Raw genomic sequence first — 17,534 nt, 5'->3', positions numbered from 1 at the left:
GAGAAACACATTACTTTCAATTACTACTAAAGAATATGTGCAGATTCATCCCCAGAAAGAGGATGAGCCACAGAGATGAAGGAAACGATCTACATTTTAGGGAGACAAGAGTCAAGAGCGAGGGCCCACAGTCACATGTATCTAATTTCCAATTCCATCTCTAGGTCTTGCTAGTCCTAGGACCTTGGGGAAGTGGCTTAGGTATCTAAGACAGCTCTCTCATCTGTTTAATAATTATTATTTTTAAATCATAGAGGAGGAAAGAGTTGATGAAATTAAGATTATTGTCAGGATAACTGAGACAATTTCTGTAAACCACTGGACACTATGCCCAATGCATATTAAGTACTTACAAATATTCTTTATTACTAACGTTATAGTAGACAGGGCTGTGTTTAAGCAGAAAGCCCACGAGCATTTAAATCAAGAAAGTCTGAGTCTCAATTCTGATTTTGCCACTTACGAGGCATGCCATCCTGAATATGTCAATATTTCTGAATCAGAAATAACCTAACCTATCTTTCATGGGTTTCCTGAAGCTGAAAGCTAATGCATGTGGAATGCCTATAATGTACTATTTTCTGGCTTCCATAATAAATGATAGCTCTAACTATTAGTGTTATCTGGTGATTAAAACCTTAGACTGGTGGAATATCAGCCATGCATTTCTGAGGGAGAAGAAGATAGGGCAGGGAAGTCAAAGGATCCTTTTGCTTCTTATGATGCTCCGTTTTTCTTGGCACGGCTTGCGTAGAGGTCACTGGTTGGCATCTGTGCAGCATGCCTGTGGTTCCGCCCACTCGACCCTCCATGCCTTTGGTCCAGTCTCCAGGACCTGCGTTTATGCCTGTCTCTGCGGCTACCTATGACCACAGTTGGACACAGTCCAGCCGGCTCGGGGAGCCGCATGTGTGACTATGTGTTCCTGGGTGCCTGCCAGTGGATTCGTTTTGCTGGAGGAATGTGTAATATGCACTGAGATTCTGTGGGGCCTCAGGGTGAGAAGACACTCAGGGCCAAGGGGGCCTAAAGCTGGGGGAAGGAGGGTAGGTAGCAGGCTATGCAGCCAGGCCCTTACATGGAGAGAAACACAGACACCAGTCCAACCCAAAAGAATGTTCTCTTTTCTGAGTCAGAGGTGCTGAGAAGAATCTGTGAATAAAACCAGGGACCAAAGAAAGCAGTTGAAAATAGGAGAAGGAATCTAAGAATGAGATGATCGATCTGAGTTTGAAGGTGGGTGAACTTGTGTGAGAATCTTTACCTCTCCACCTCAGCAAACTGGGAATCACAGAATTAAAAGTATCATAGACCCATTTTGAAGATCAAATAAAATACTGGTAAGTTTTCTTGATTATGACTCGCTGACACATGGCAGCAAAATATCATAATCCAGCATCCCGGCTAGCTGGATCCCCAGTAGGGGGTGTGCAGGAGGCAGCCAATCAATGTTTCTCTCTCATATTACTGTTTCTCTCTCTCTCTCTCTCTCTCTCTCTCTCTCTCAAAATCAGTAAGAGTATATATTTTTTAAAAAATCATAATCCAGGGATGTGTTTATTTGCCAGTGTGGATTTCAGAAAAAGATATACTCAAACATTGCTGGCATAAATGTAAGTTAATGTAAATTTCAATGTAAATTGTGTATTTATTAATAAATATGTATCAGTAGATGGATATGGACTAAATATAAAACATACATGTATATATGCAATTCTATTAAACAATCTCACCCTTGTGAATCTACCCATAGAATAACAAAACACCACTATCTAAAAATACATATGTATAAATATTGAGATGACTGGAAGGTGGGGAAAACAATCTACATTCTACAGGTAGATATGTATTAAATATCTCAATTACAGCATTGTTGGCCGTGGCAAAAACGTATAAACAAAGCACACTGCCATGAACAGGAATGGTCAATACACTGAGGTACAATGATATGTATAGTAATTAACCAGAGAAATTCTCACAACTCTTTCTTGATGTCATTTCCTTTTTCTGCTACCATCCCATTTCGAGACTTTCTTTTGCAATAGAGCTCCTGAAAAGAGCATTGTCCCTGCTGCCTGTCTTCAACTCTGCTCCCTATTCTCCCTGAAGTCCCCCACTTTTGTCCCCATCCCTCCATCAAAGCTGCTCTTGTATGGGTCCTGAGTGCTGCACCAGAAATTAGTTCTGAGAATTCTTCTAGAATCCTCTGCAGCGTCAGACTTAGTTGATCCCTACTTTGGGAAGCGCTTTCTTCACCGGGCTTCTGGGAAACGGAAGACTCTTGGTTCTCTTGCTCCATTACGGGTTGCTCTTTCTCAGCCCGTTCTTCGGGTTTTCCTTCTTGGGCCCCATCTTACTGATGAGTGTCCCACGGCTCAGGATTTGGCATTCCCTGCCCCATCTAGACTTGCTCTCTTGGAGAATCTCATCCGGACGTACAGCTTAAATAACAACTGTGTGCTCACAACTAATAATTTATATCTATTACATTGTAGGGGTTTACATTTTTATAAAAAGATAGAAGACAGAAAGAAGTAAGGAAGGGAAGGAGGAAGGGAGGGACGAATGAGGGAAAAAAAGAGGGAGAAAGGAAAGAAGGACAAAAGGAAGGAAGGATTATTAACTTAAAAAGGTATACTCCACAGGAATAAAATACCTTAATACAGGAGTGTGGATTGTGAAGTACAGATAATATGGGTTCAAATCTAGATTCTTTCACTTCCAGGCTGTATAGTTTAGGGTAAGTTATTTAATTTCCTGATGCTTCAATTTCCTCCTGCAAAACGGGGATCAAAATAGCTGTCTCATTTATGGGAGGTTCATCTGAAAATCTAAATATGCTAGGATATGTGAAATATTCTAGAAAATTGTAAATATTTCTAAGTATTGGCTATTGTTGTATAAAGGTAAATCTACATATCTAGTAGAAGACCTTTTATAAGGATATACTAATGACTTGAAGGTGGTAAAAATAGAATCAAACAAGACTCCAATACACAAACCAGAGAGTGGAATGATTACTCACATATCTAGATCCATATTTGGGTAGGATACCTTGGATAATGTTAACAGTGAGTGACATGTTGGGAGAAGATATATTTAATGCTTGCAATTAAGGGACTGATTTCCAAAATATACTTGAACTTCAAATTAACAGGTTGAAGCAGGAAACTAGTAGGAAAATGGGCAATGTGACCAGGTAATTTACAGAAAATGAAGTCCAATGGATACATAAAAATGTGTGTGAGCTCATTAGAAACAGCAGGACTAAACACTACAACAATCAGATACTGCTTTCTAGCCCTTATAATGGCAAAAAAACCAGACATGTTGGGACAATCCAGTGCTGTCAAGACTTTGAGAGGGCATGAATTTTTGTGCACAATTGAAGAGTAAACTGAAACAACCATTCTGAGAAGCAATTAGGCAATATTCAACAAAAATTGTATTTTCCCTATGATCTAGTCAACACAATTGTGTGTGTGTGTGTGTGTGTGTGTGTGTACACCAGAAAAATTCTTGCAAATGTTCATAATGGACCAGTACAAGCTTGTTTTTCTGAATGTTATTTTTGGTGGCAGGAAACTGCAGGCAATAAAACCCCAAGAAAATAAATAAGCAAGAGATGCCCACCAAGAAACTATGAGCATCAGTAAGAAACACAAGTTAGATGTTTTCAACCACATGGGTAGATTCCACCCCAAAGAGTGCTGAGTTCCATAAAGATGATGACTTTATATTACAATATAATACCATGTAATTAAAACGCATGCATGCAAAACAATACCAGATATTTTATAAGAACATGCTAACATTTAAGGGCATATATGGAGCACCCTGTATTAGGGATCTATAGACTAGAGAATGGGACTGAGCACCAGAGAATTGGGGAAACAGGTGAGTTAAACTCCACTGCCACCTGCAGGGAGAGATAATACCATTATGCTTGGGATGATAAGCTCCTCTCTCTCCACTTGAAATCTAATTTAAACATAAACAGCAAAATGATGTCACTTTGCTATGTAAACATATGATCTAAAAAACAAAAACCTTTCAAAATATATACGAACTGATCTTTATCCCATACATTACAGTGTGCTGAAAACAATGAAAGAAATTAAACGTCTTTGACATAAAATAGAAACATTATTAGTATTCTTATTTTTAAAAAATACATTATTAGTATTCTTGCATCATCTTTCCTTGGAGTTATATTTTAAAAACCCATCAGTGTTCAAAAGGAATTTCGTCTTTTTATTGCCCCAGAATTATATGTCCCTTTGTAGTTGCATAGTTTGCAGATGTTTCTGTACATTTGTAAATGGGCCAGAACTGAAAACCATATAGGAAACTGAAGTCAGCAGACCAAATGTACAGAAGAGGCAGTTGATTGTTTAAATATGCCTATTCAACCACTATAAGAGAGGTTTGGTGACTTATTGCACAATTGTCCCATCATCTGTGACACAGTTATGTCACTCCCTCTAAACACTGTACTCATTAAATTGTTCTTAACTTCATCAGGACACCTCTCCCCAGACTCTTAGATTTATCTCCTCCAGTTTCGGCAACTCTTCTTTGCCTTGGTGCATTGGCCAAGTTCTACCTGCTCTCTCTAAAGTAATTTGCCATAATACTTTCCAAGGTGTTTCCTTCATTAAAAGTGGTGTGTTCAATAACATCTTGGCTTTCTTCTCCTTCTAGAGTCATCTGGATACCCAACCCTTTGGCTGAGGGGACATGAGTTACTGTATCCAACTGGAGGAAATATCACCTGGAAAATGGAAGAGGTGATTTAAAAATGTTTTATGAGGCTTCTGGGAAAATAATCACACTCGAAGGAGCCTATGTGTGAGAAGCCTGGTGTTGAATCACCTATGCATTCCTTTTGTGGGATTCACTGAAAGACTATTGGCTGAGGAGGAGACCAGTAGACTGGCCAGTGTTCACATTCATTCTTCCCTCTGTTGACAGCCAAATAAATGTTCAGAGTTCTTCCCAACAGAGGCTGCACACCTCATACTCACATTGCAGAGAATAATTTTTAGATTTATGATTTTTTCGGTGCCAAGTTTATGTGTGTGTGCGTGTATGATAAAATATCCCATTAGTGATCATGAGATTGTTCAAATAAAGTGGAATCCATTTGTTGAACAATCCTGTACAATTTGTGGGTTACTTTTAATGGACAAGCTTATAGAAAATGCATTACAGGTAAGGTTTTGGACACCTTTCTAATTACTTAAGGTTGCTATAATTTCTTTCAACAATATTTTTGTAGCTTTTAGAGTACAAGTTTTGGACTTACATTGTTAGATTCAATTCTTTGTATTTGATTATTTTTAATGCTATTTTCAATGGATTTATTTTGCCAATTATATTTTTGGATCATTTATAACAAGTGTATACAAATACAATGGACAGTTGTATGTTGATCTTATATCTTGAAACCTTACTGAATTCATTTATTAGTTCTAAGCATTTTTGGTGGATCCCTTGGGATTTTTTATATACAAGATGGTCATCTGCAAATGAGATAATTTTACTGCTTCTTTTCTCATCTGGATTCTCTTTATTTTGTTTTTTTGGCCTAATTGCTGTGATGAGAACTGGTAGCACAATGTTGAATAGAAGTGATGGGAGAAGATAGCCTTGTCTTCTTCCTGAACTTAGGGAAAGGAATGCATTCTTTCACCATTGCATCCATTGTTAGGGGTGAGTTTTTGTCAGTGCTGTTTTTCAGGTTGAGGAAGTACCTTCAATTCATGAAGCAGTGTTAAATTTTGTCTTTTTATATACTTTAGCAATTATTATATACTAGCATTTGCATATACTCATCACTCACTAAGTAACAAATGCAAATTATGCATGTATAAAGGAATAAATAAAATCAGAGTTAAATGAGGAAGTTATTTCATTAATTGAAGGGTAAAAAAATAGATGACTTCCTTAAATCTTACTTCACTTATTACATAGTGCAGAGAAATAGATTACAATGATAAAATTTTGTTTCTTTCAGTTTAAAATAGAACCTGAAGTAAATATTAATCATCAACATTTGAGAAAGGATGATATCTGTTTTTTTGAAAGAAGAGGCTTAACTTGAGACCATCATGGAAGCAACACTTTTCATCTAATAAGCCCTCATTCCTATTTGCAACTCAAACTTATAAAGAAATAGAAAATCCCTCGATTTCTGTTATACCATCAAGAGAAGGCTCAGACTCAGGCAGTAAGATGGCTGTTGGTTTGTCAAAGAACTTCTGTGTTTGTAAGAAACTTTTGCTCTTGAAGAAAGCACCCCCGGTGAAAGCACTCCTTATTTTTAAACAAATTGCCTTTTATCCTGTATTTATTTGATGGGGGCAGGGGGCGCTTCTAAGATTGTCCAAATAGAAAGGCACCTTGCTTCTCTTAAGTAGCTAATATGAGATGAATCCAATTACAGGTCAGCCTGCCTGCAACTCTACAGTCTAGAAAGGCTTGTTGCTCACAGTAGCAGAGGGACTGGTCAAGGGGAGAACACATCTGTTTGCATTGAATGAAGACAAGTCATTGTTATAAGGGACCAGCTCCTTTCCCTTTAGTGCTCTTGGTGTTTGGGGAAACACATATTGAACTTGCATTTCCTTCCCCCCTTTCCTTTCTCCCCTGTTTCCACATTCCATTCATCTTTCATCTCTCTGCTTCCTGTATTTTGTCTGTTCTATCAATGTTTATAGTGTCTCTATTTTATGTATAGTCTTGCATTACACACCATGAGCAATAAAAGAAAACCCAGCCTTCAATCTTATTTCCTTATATAAACGGAAACAATAAATATATGCACAAATGGGAAATTGAATAAAATAAATGTGTAAAAGTGAGTCCACAGTCTTAACTTCATGGTAAAGGCAAAAACTGATAGAAGAGTTAAGATTAACTCATGGTGGCTGGGGAGGATTGGAGAGATTTTAGAGCTGGGAAAGTTTCCTAATCATTTAAGGATGGGGCCAATTAGACTTTGAAAACCCTGGGCTCAGATACAAGGAGGTATATTCTTCTTTTCCCTGCCAGCTGTCTAGAAAAAAAAATTGCAACTAAGTGAGACAGCTTACTTTGGAAACTGATACTGAGAGTAGAAATTCCCATTATAAACAGGGTGACCATATAACTCATTTCCTAAACTGAGACCCATATGACAGTGAAAGAGGGTGCTCTTAATAATTATATCAGGGAAACAGGCAAAAATTTGAACAGTCCTGGGGAAACCAGAATGAAAGGATTAACCTAAAGGATGCTGATGGGTGATTTCTATTTTCCTTTGGGAGATGGAGGTGGTGGTGAGAACTGGAAATTTATTCCAGTTTAGAAACAAGCACATTGTATTACTTCCCACAAAGATTTTTGGTTTTGTCTTTGTTATATTTTTAAAGGTTGGATTCTGTGATAAATGATACCCTGTCAGGAGTCATTGTCTCCTCTGAGGGACCCCTGGATTCATTCTAGGCCAGAGGAAACAGGGCATGCAAAGACTCAGGGGTGGGAATAAGCTTGATGTGTCCCAGGAAAGAGTAAGAGTTCAACGTGGCTGAAGAGAAGTGTAGCCAAGAAGAGAGGGATGAGAAGGAGCAGCTCATGGAGGTCTGCTTTGCTGTCTCCTTCAGAAAACAATACATCAGAGCAAAGGGCCACATTAACATCACCCCTGGCTGAGTCCAGAACCTGATGGTACTCCTTATAGGCTCTGTACTCACAGTGGTCGGCAAAGTCATTAGTCAACAGAGCCAAATATCAACAGTACAATGATTGAAATTTCTTTTGAGAGCCAAATTTTTTAAACTTAAACTATATAGGTAGGTACATTGTTATTAACTTAATTAGGGTACTCCTAAGGCTTAGGAAGAGCCACACTCAAGGGGCCAAAGAGCTGCATGTGGCTCGCGAGCCGCAGTTTGCCGACCACAGCCTAGGACAAGTTCAACTTCTTTCTGCCTCAATCTCTCTAACTTTATCGTGTGGAAGGTAACAGAACCTACCCCAAGGAATGGTGAGGCTTACATGTATGTCAGCAGGGCACAGAGTACGTGTTCAAAAACATTAGTGATTAATGTTGTTATGGATCTAGGGAGGGGCTTTTCCCAAGGGAAAAAAACAGGCCTGACCCAGGGTTGCTTTTTGAGATCTTAGCATCTCATCCTGAGTGTGTCTTCCACTACTGGGTCTTCTTAGTACAGAGATGATTAATTTTTAAAAGATTCTTAGATTCTGGATGGGTGTGCATAGGTCTAGCGGTCTACTCTGACGTTGTCCACAAACACACTTCCAGCTTTAGTTTTCAATTACTGACGTGCTAGCTTAGATGCCTGACCTCTGTAAGCCACACACAGGGACCTCAAGTTACCTTGGAAATATCTGGGAATCTTTCCAGGGTTTTGTCCTTCAAGTGGTAAAACACTCGAGACCTATTCTGGACGATAATGATGTAACCAACAACAACCGTGATAATAATGAACTGCAGCCAACGTTTATTGATTCTTCCCTCCGTGCCTGCTGACCACCGCGCTGAGTGCTTTCAAGATATCACCTTATTTAATTCTCAAAATAACCACATGACTTTGGAGAGTGTAGGTGGCACAGCTGGGGCGTGGGGGATGGGGACTGGAATCCAAACACACATCAGCCAGGACTTAGGCCTGTGCTCTGCTGCCTCCCCACAGGCAGACGTAGTTCTAGGGCAACAGCAGATATTTTAGGCAGAGAGCCATGGAAGCCTCCTTCAGCCTTTTCACCTACAAACCCTGTAGGAATAGTCCGGCTGATACCTCTGCATCTGGACATGTCTCCGTCCTACAGTGATGTGGTTTCCCGAGTGCTCAAGCCACGCATAGGAGGTCACATGAAACAACCGAGGGAAGAGGATCCCCTCAGGTCACTGAACTGCTCTGGGTGACACTAACGCGGGGCTGCGGGAGTGACACTCTGTGACCTGATATGTGCGGCGCACTGCTGAAGTGATCTGACCTATTTCCAGAGCATGACTTTCCATCCCGAGAATCTGTGCCTCGCTCAGCAGTGGCAGCAACAGTGCCCTTCATTCCGGGCCAGCCTGAGCTTACGCCTGGTTACGTGGCACTGACATTCACCTCATCAGACCTTTGGTGCCTCCAGCAAATTCATGGAAAGCCATCACAGGAAAAGAACGAGCTCTGGGCTTACCGCTGTGTAAGTCTACTCTGTCTCCTATTTCAAGGTGACCAGCACATCTTGGTTATCACATTTCAGAGAGGGAGGCAGTGACATTCAAACCGAGCCAGGGAGGTAGCCCTGCGTAGTAGTGACAAGCACGGAGGCATGGTTTCTGAGGTCAGCGTAGGTGAATTCACATCTCAGCCTTGGAAGGTAAGAGCTAAATGACTAGTTACTCAAAACTCGGCTCTTCAGTTTCCTTTGGTATCTAGCGCAGAGGGCTGTGGAAAGGATCCGATGACACGATGGACGTAAAAAGACTTAACCCCGGTGGAAGCACCTGTTCATTATCTGACTCCACCTCCATTCATGGTCCCCTTTCCCTTGGCCACCTTCCAGCCGAGGGTGGCCACGTGACACACTTTTGTTCAGTGGAATCAAGGAGACTAATTTTGGATGGGCTTCTGGAAATATTTATATCATAAGGATAGAAGAGAGCCTGTCTTTTGCCTCTTTAGTTTCTCTCCCACTGCCACCCCACTGTTTTGTGGAGGTGTTTTTTTTTTGCTGTTTTCAGGATCATGGATGTGAGGTCTGTTCTACTACAACCATTTTATAGCCATAAATAAATACGTGAAAGCAATTAGAACAGTTCTTGGCACAAGATTAGTACTACAAAGTGTCAATATCGTTATCATCATCATTATTATTATCAACTTTATCTGACTGTAAGCAATGAGGCCTATTAAATAATGATAGTAGAGTAAAGCATGTATAAACTCCTTAAGTCCATGGTCACACTGATGAGGCACTTTCCCCACCTGAACCACCTAACTTTGGACCTCTTGAAATATGAAACAAATAACCCCGTATTTCTCTACGTTACTATTACTCAGGTATTGTGTTACTTATATCTAAATGCAATCCTAAGGGACACCACACAGGATTTGTTAGTTCTTGCCTATCTATGCAGGGCTACCTCATCTAAAGCAGTGGCTAATACTGAAACTCTGTGCAGTGTCTCCACCAAATGTCATCCAACTGTGGTTGAACGCTTCCAGTGACTGGGAACTTGCTACCTCGGGCAGGTGTGATATCTAGAAAGATATTCTTTATGTAGAGCTGTATCTGTTTTCCTGGACTGTCTTATCATCTCTGAGAGTCTTACTGAACCTGTTGGTTCTCTTGTCTCTATCAGACTGCCATGGAGAATATTTATTCTCAAACTTATCATTGGTTTGAAGGTACAACAGCTGGATTCCGTATATGATGTAATATATTGACATTTCTCCTTACTTTTCCTTTTATGTACCTCACTCAGCATGTTCCCTGAGCTCATGGAGCTTATGGTATACTGAGGAGAAAGGAAATTAAATGGATAATAGCAACACAATGTTATTAGTTCTCCCAGAGGTAAGCACCAGAGTGCCCTAGGATCAGATGAGGGGCTCCGACCACTGTCTGAAGATGAGAGGTGCAGGTGGTTGCACAATGTTGGTGTTGCTGGGGAAGAGGTGGAGGGTGAGTGTTCCAGAGAGAGGCTGCAAGGCCTCCCCATGCAGTGAGAGGAGTTTAGACCAAGATACAGCAGGACTGTTGTAAGGAACAGAATAAAGTTCAGTTGGGTGGGGGCAGGGGTCTACCTAACGAGGAAGGAAAGGCAGGAGGTCACCTGCAGGAATCAGGACAGTTTGTGTACATTAGGGGAGGCACTGAGGAACAATTTTTATTTTTTAAATATATATATATATATATATATATATATATATATATATATATAATTTTTATTTCAGAGAGAAAGGGATAGGAAGAGAGAAATAGAAATATCAATGATGAGAGAGAATCATTGATCAACTATCTCTTGCACACCATTTACTGGGGATTGAGCCTGTAACCTGAGCCTGTGCTCTGTCCAAGAATCAAACCATGACCTCCTGGTTCATAGGTAGACACTCAACCACTGAGCAACACCAGCCAGGCAGGACCATTTTTATAGGGAGTTTGCTATTCAGATTCCCACTTCATAATGGAAGGTGATAGAAAGCAAAGGAAGAAACACCTTCCCCTCTTTGGTTCTCAATTCCCACATTCTCTAATCCCTTGGAAACATCTTTCCTTAGTCATCTCCAGAGGCCCTAGACTCTCGGCCCTGGAGAGAGAAAGGAGTCAGATCCACAAGACCAGTGGCCTGAGTAGAATTGTGTTTCTTTCCATCCTCAATAGCACAGTGTCAGGTGTTAGACGGCCAGTTGCCGGTGGTTTGTTCTCTGTGCGGGTTGCCTGAGGCTTTCTGTCCAGTCCCAGCCCTCCCCAATGCCGAGGAGGTGGTATCGCCCCCATAATAATGTGGCTTGTGGTGAATACCGCTTTCATCTGCAAAATTCTGCTTCAAAATTCTGGTTTATCAAACCTTTCATGGTGGTAACTTCATTAAATCTATTCTTACAGGCATACTGAGGAATTTTTGAAAAGACTTATTGAATCTGTTTGGTTTCAAGAAAAAAGACAAAAGGAATGAATTTGTTTCAGAACATCAAGGTTTTAGTCCTATCTCCACTAACTAGCTAAATGACCTCGTACAGATATGTCACCTTCAGATCCCTGCTTCTTAAGAATCGGGAATAGATGATGGCTAAGCTGCTTTTTCCCTTTACATTCCCTGACTCCATCTTGCAATTTTGGAGATAAGGAAACAGGGGTCTGCAGATATAGAGGGATTTTCACACAGACTCCCAGTTAATGAATGAATGAGCCCAGGCACATCCAGGCGGACTTTTGTTTTTATATGAGTTAGCAAAATTACTTCATCGCACCAAACACAGTGTTTTACCTTGAATGTTAAAGGAGAAAGCCCAGCACGGGATGGCTTCATGGGCGTAGTTGGTTTTAAAGTGAAGATTTCAAGCCTTTCCTCAATTCCCTTTTCCCTTTCTGAGTCAATCAGGGGGATGGAATAGTTTGCTCTAAAATTAGCCAGTAGGGTTCTTTCATCTTGGATTCTTTTGAAATGAGAATTTAAACCCAAGCCTCAAGAAACTGAAAATCTAGTTTTTCCTCCACAAACTTCAGGAATGCCTGGACTTCTGCCCTCACCAGACCCACACAGGGTTTCTCAAGTGGGATGCCATTTTTATCTCAAACCAGCTCTTTTCGAGGAGATTACTGAAAAAGCACTGGCCATGGTTTTTTCTTTCTTCAAACCACGTCACGTTTCTTTCTGGGGTTTCATGTGTCAAGTTCTCGCAGCCAGGACGTCCAGTGAGTCCTCCACTGCCCTGGCTGCGCTTCCATTGTTCCGCTGCATGGACGTGAAGAGCAGAGCCAGCCGACAAGAGCTGTGCGATCCTCGGCCAGGGCACGTGGGATGCTAATGTGCACTTTCAGTTCTAAATGCTGAGGCAGTCTGTTCCCTGGCCACCACAGAGGAGCTGACAACCATGACAGTGGAAAGGAAGCCAGCTCGTGGGTCTGCTACACATCCACCCAAGGGCTGTGGTTACTGGAACACCATGGAATAAGCAAAGCGCGTGGTTTAGGGGCCCAGTGGTCCAGTTCAGAGTGCACTACTTGGGAATCATCAAGGCAAGTGTAAAATTGTCTTCCGGGAGGCACTCCCCGTTTAGCTCCCCTGTCATAAATGCTGCAGCCCAGCTGTCCACAGCACTAAGTCCTTGGGAACACTGTGAGGATAAGCAAAGCACTTACTTTATCATCAGCACTGCAATCAGAAAGATATGGGTTCAAATGTGGAGGAGTGACTTTGGATAAATTATTAAATAACACACACACACACACATTGCACTTAACGCAGTATCTGGCATATAGTAGGTTCTCACTAATTATAAACAATGATGATTACAATCATCATCATGCAGGTATTCTTAGGAAGGCTCTATTACCCATGGAAACCACCAAGAGCTTTGAGTTAGATAGATGAGGATTTGAATCCTGTGTCTGCTATTATTCTCCTTGTACCTTGTGGGCACATGTTTTGTTTGTTAGTTTGCTTGCTGAAGGAGTGTCTCATCTCAGATTATTTTGAGGGTTAGAAATATTTCATGAAAAGCACTGAGCATGTTGCCTCATATACAGTAGGTACTTCATGCATGGAATCACCATTGTGATACCTCAGTTTGTTCTTTGGTTGTACAAGGAAGTCCGAGTTCTAGATTTCCATGAATCTACGACACACAATCCATAAGCTGAGAAAGCTCAGAAAAGCACGGCATGTCCTCAGTGCTTGTCATCAGGCCCTCCTGCAGGGAAAGCCCACATGTGCTCCCCTCTTTGCCCCTCTTCCACAAGGACCAACTCTGCAGCTTCACCTGACCTCTGCAGGGTGACCAATGACTTTTACACAAATGCACGGAGGCAACACTTTATGAACTGACCAGGCAGAATGTGCAGATTCTGAGCGCTGAGCCCATTTCTGTAGCTGTGGACATGTTCAGCCCCATGTGCCCTGGGGGGGGGGGGGCCGCAAGCCTCCACCACACAGGAAGTGTGACCCCTCTTTCCTTGGGTTGAGATGCTCGATGTATAGCACAGGACTCGCTCATTGATATTCACACTCCACCAAAACTTGGCATTCTGTGGGATGTTTCAAATTAGGGGGGAATTGGAGATCCAGCTAAACATTTATGTTATGTAACATTCCCCCCCCAAAAAAAATAAAAGGGATTAGCTGTACTAGGGACACACAGCTGTTCTCTCCACAAGTCCCTTCAGAGCAGGCTGCAGACAATGAGAAGGACAGAAAGCTCAAGACCCAGTTCTGCATTCCTCTCTTCCTGGCTGGAAACCACTCTTCAAATTCCTGCATTGAGCAGGAAATGTGTTCAGCTGGGCAGAGGGGAACTTTGTCAGGCCTAATTGACGGTCTTCCTTCTTCAGGTCTCTAATCAAGTCCGCCTTCCCTGTGCCCCTCTGTGGCCAGTCCACATTTTCTCTTCCCTGTCAGTCCTCTGTGAGGACATCTGCTTTCTTCCTTTTTTAACTTTTTCTTTCCCGGAGACAGACTTGCCATGGCACTTAAAAGATTCAAGGCCTGTCACATGCACGGTGTCCTATAATTAATATTGTAGTTGCAATTTTATAATCATTTTCTTAATGACGCCCCCCCCCCCAAAAATTGTTTCAGTTTTAGACCTCACAACCTGTGAGGTCCTGCTGACAGCATCTCAATTTTCTATTGGGGATACATAGATTCCCATTCTTGACCAACCGAACTCCAGTAGTGGAGGTTGAACTGGTCTAGCCAATCAGTTTATTCTATATTTTGACCGCAAAGATTGTTTCAGGACTAGGCCAATGACCCAAGTTCCCCAGTGGTACTCAAATATCAGACTTCAGTTGGAACAAATGGGATAAGGAAGCATATCAGCATGTAACTACTGTGGACATTCTCATCCTCAGCACCAAGAGAGAAAATTCACCTAAGATTGAAGGTGAACAATCAAGAACTGCATATTGGTTCCTAGAAGCAGCATTCATTCACCAAACGATTGCTCTGTGCTAATTGCCAAGCATGTCCTTGTCAATGAAGTTCACCAATGAATACAATAGATAACGTTTCTGTCCTCCTAGGCTGATATCCTAGTTGTGATATATATATATATATGCCGTGATGAGTGCTATGAAGAAAAATGAAGCAAAATAAGAATAATATGCAGAAGACTCTGACTTTAAAAATGTTGGGGGTGCTAAGAAAAGGTCTCTATACTGACATTACAAATGAATGAGAAGGGGAGGGGAGGGGAGGGGGGGGAATAGATCAGCTCCTGGAATCAGGGCGTTTGATATTGGCTTCTAATATTTATGAAATGGCAGAAAAATCATATCAAGTTACGACTGTAGTTAGCAACTAACTACCACATAAATATCACACAGTGCATCAATTCTCTTCCATTTGCTGATGAGACTCCTTCCTCCAACCCCACTTTTTTTTTTTGTCAGTGCTAAATTTCTTTTTCCAAAAACTATTCTTATTAGGTCAAAATTCTATCCTGTGTTCAAAGGACAAAGGACAAGATTCTTTGTGTGCTTATGTCTGTAGGCTAAATATTTGGAAAGGTCTTGCAGATAACTATGTTTATTTGTATGTGTGTGTGTGTTCAGGGGTAATGGGGAAATGGTGCATCATTTATAAGGGATAAAATCGGCTGAACTTTAAGTTTTCTGTGATCCTGAAATTTTATTTTCTAATGAACCTGAATTCCCATTTTATCTCCCAACTCAGTTATGACCACCTGGGAGCAAACCTATCTTGCTGAACACTGTTTATCTGCAGTGACAGAGGGCCAGGATATGGCATTATTTTAAATGGGTATTAAAAGAATGACCAGCAATGCCAGTGACAGAGAAATTACAATGGCCTTTGCAGATGCCAAATGTCAGTGTTCTCTAGGCTCTGCCTAACATCTGTGGGAGAAAGTGAGCATGTCATCTGAGGGCGTGGAGCCAGACGAAGGCCACTGCTTTGTCAAATGGCATGCCTGATGAACAACCTTGCCTTGTGGCCTCAGGAAGGCAAGATGTCACATATTACGTGACTTTAATGCATGGTGGAACAAGGACAATAATGGCCCAACCAATAAACAATTCTGACTTTATCATATTCAAAGAAGGTATTCAAGAGAGCATGAACTCTCGTGCCAGCTTTACTATCATCATCTGTTTCCTTCAACAAGTTACTCTCTCAATTGGTTTCTTCATCTACAGAAAAGCAGATATTCATTCATTTATTCAACAGCATTTATATAGTGTCCACTGTGTATCAGAAACTAGATTCTAGACATTCAGTAGTGAATCAAACAGAGAGTATAATCTACATATATGTGTGCCACAATCCCTAAGAGCACTGACCGTGTATAGTATAGTTATTTCTGTACAGGAAGGTGTGACATGCTACATACAATGTCTCCAATTCAAACATGTAGTCTTATGCATCTCCTAGCATGGTACTTGTTTATTGGCTGCCATTCAAGTGCGGCATTATTACTCTCTACTCATCCACCACCTTTTCTATGTTTGTGATAATTTATTCATTGCTCTTCTGAACACATCTTGTGCTTATCTTCTCGGAATTCTCTTCACATAATTTTTGAGTTGAGTCCCCTCCCAAAAAAATATGTTTAAATCCTAAACCCTGATACCTGTGAATGTGACCTTATTTGGACATAGGCTCTTTGTAGATATAATCAAGTGAAGTTGAGGACATACTGGATTAAAGTGGGCCTTAATCCAATGATCTGGTGTCCTTATAAGACAGTGATGGCGAACCTTTTGAGCTCGGCGTGTCAGCATTTTGAAAAACCCTAACTTAACTCTGGTGCCATGTCACATATAGAAATTTTTTGATATCTGCAACCATAGTAAAACAAAGACTTATATTTTTAATATTTATTTTATATATTTAAATGCCATTTAACAAAGAAAAATCAACCAAAAAAATGATTTCGCGTGTCACCTCTGACACGCGTGTCATAGGTTCGCCATCACTGTTGTAAGACGAGAGAAATTTGGACAGAGATACACAGGGAGAATGCCATGTGGTGATGGAGGCACAGATTACAAGATGGGTCTGTAAGCTGAGGATCACTGAGGATTGCCAGCAACCCTCAGAATCTAGAAAGAGTCAAGGAAGGATCTACATCTAGAACGTTCACAGACAGCATGAATTGGCTAATACCTGTATTTTGCACACATAACCTTCTGAAGTATGAGCCAAGAAATAACCATTATTTTAAGCCACTCATTTTGAGGCACTTTTAAAAAAAAGGTAGCCTTAGGAAACGAATACATATACTTTGTTTCATTTGAACTACATTAATCTCTTAGCTGAAAGGTAGATGTAGTTCAAATGAAAGAAAGTACATGTATTCGAGAACCAGCTCAAATATCATCCCAGCATCTCATTTCATAGTAAACTACCTGATGAAGAACCAAGAACCACTTAGAATACGTCTCCTTGTATTTTGTATTTTTGCATAATCCTAATAAAAGGAAAACTAACATTAATATAGTGCTTTCAAAATCATCTAATGTGATATTCACAGCAACCTCGGAAGGTTGGAAACATAGGTATCTCCATTCTACAAGGGAGGAAACTGATGATCAGAGAAATTACGAAACCCACCTGAGCACCCACAGCCAGTTTATGTCCACGGGCAGAACACAGACAGAGGAAGGACCAACACCGTGGCTCTATAAGAACGGGTTTGGTAGTCTTCCTATGACCTTTGCCAATCTTTCCTATCAACAAGGCCTACTCTCCCAGAGTTCCTTCTCAGCGAGTGGTGGGCTGAGTGCGAACAGTCAAATACCTTTTCACAGTATGGATTTTAACTGATGTTTCCTTCCCAAGT

The 17,534-nt window shown here is 41.0% G+C and overlaps 1 long non-coding RNA gene across 1 annotated transcript; it reads left to right on the top strand.

Moving 5' to 3' along the window:
- The first annotated feature begins 1,232 nt into the window (after positions 1–1,232).
- LOC111826953 lies at positions 1,233–5,157 on the top strand. The gene is made up of 2 exons (XR_002830401.1): positions 1,233–1,340; positions 4,705–5,157. It is a non-coding gene; the product is annotated as an uncharacterized LOC111826953 (long non-coding RNA).
- Positions 5,158–17,534: the final 12,377 nt, after the last annotated feature.

The sequence above is a fragment of the Myotis lucifugus genome, unplaced genomic scaffold (genome assembly GCF_000147115.1).
Source record: "Myotis lucifugus unplaced genomic scaffold, Myoluc2.0 scaffold_113, whole genome shotgun sequence".
NCBI lineage: Eukaryota > Metazoa > Chordata > Mammalia > Chiroptera > Vespertilionidae > Myotis > Myotis lucifugus.
The sequence above is the reverse complement of the archived record's forward strand: the minus strand, read 5'-3'. Positions and strand labels throughout refer to the sequence as shown.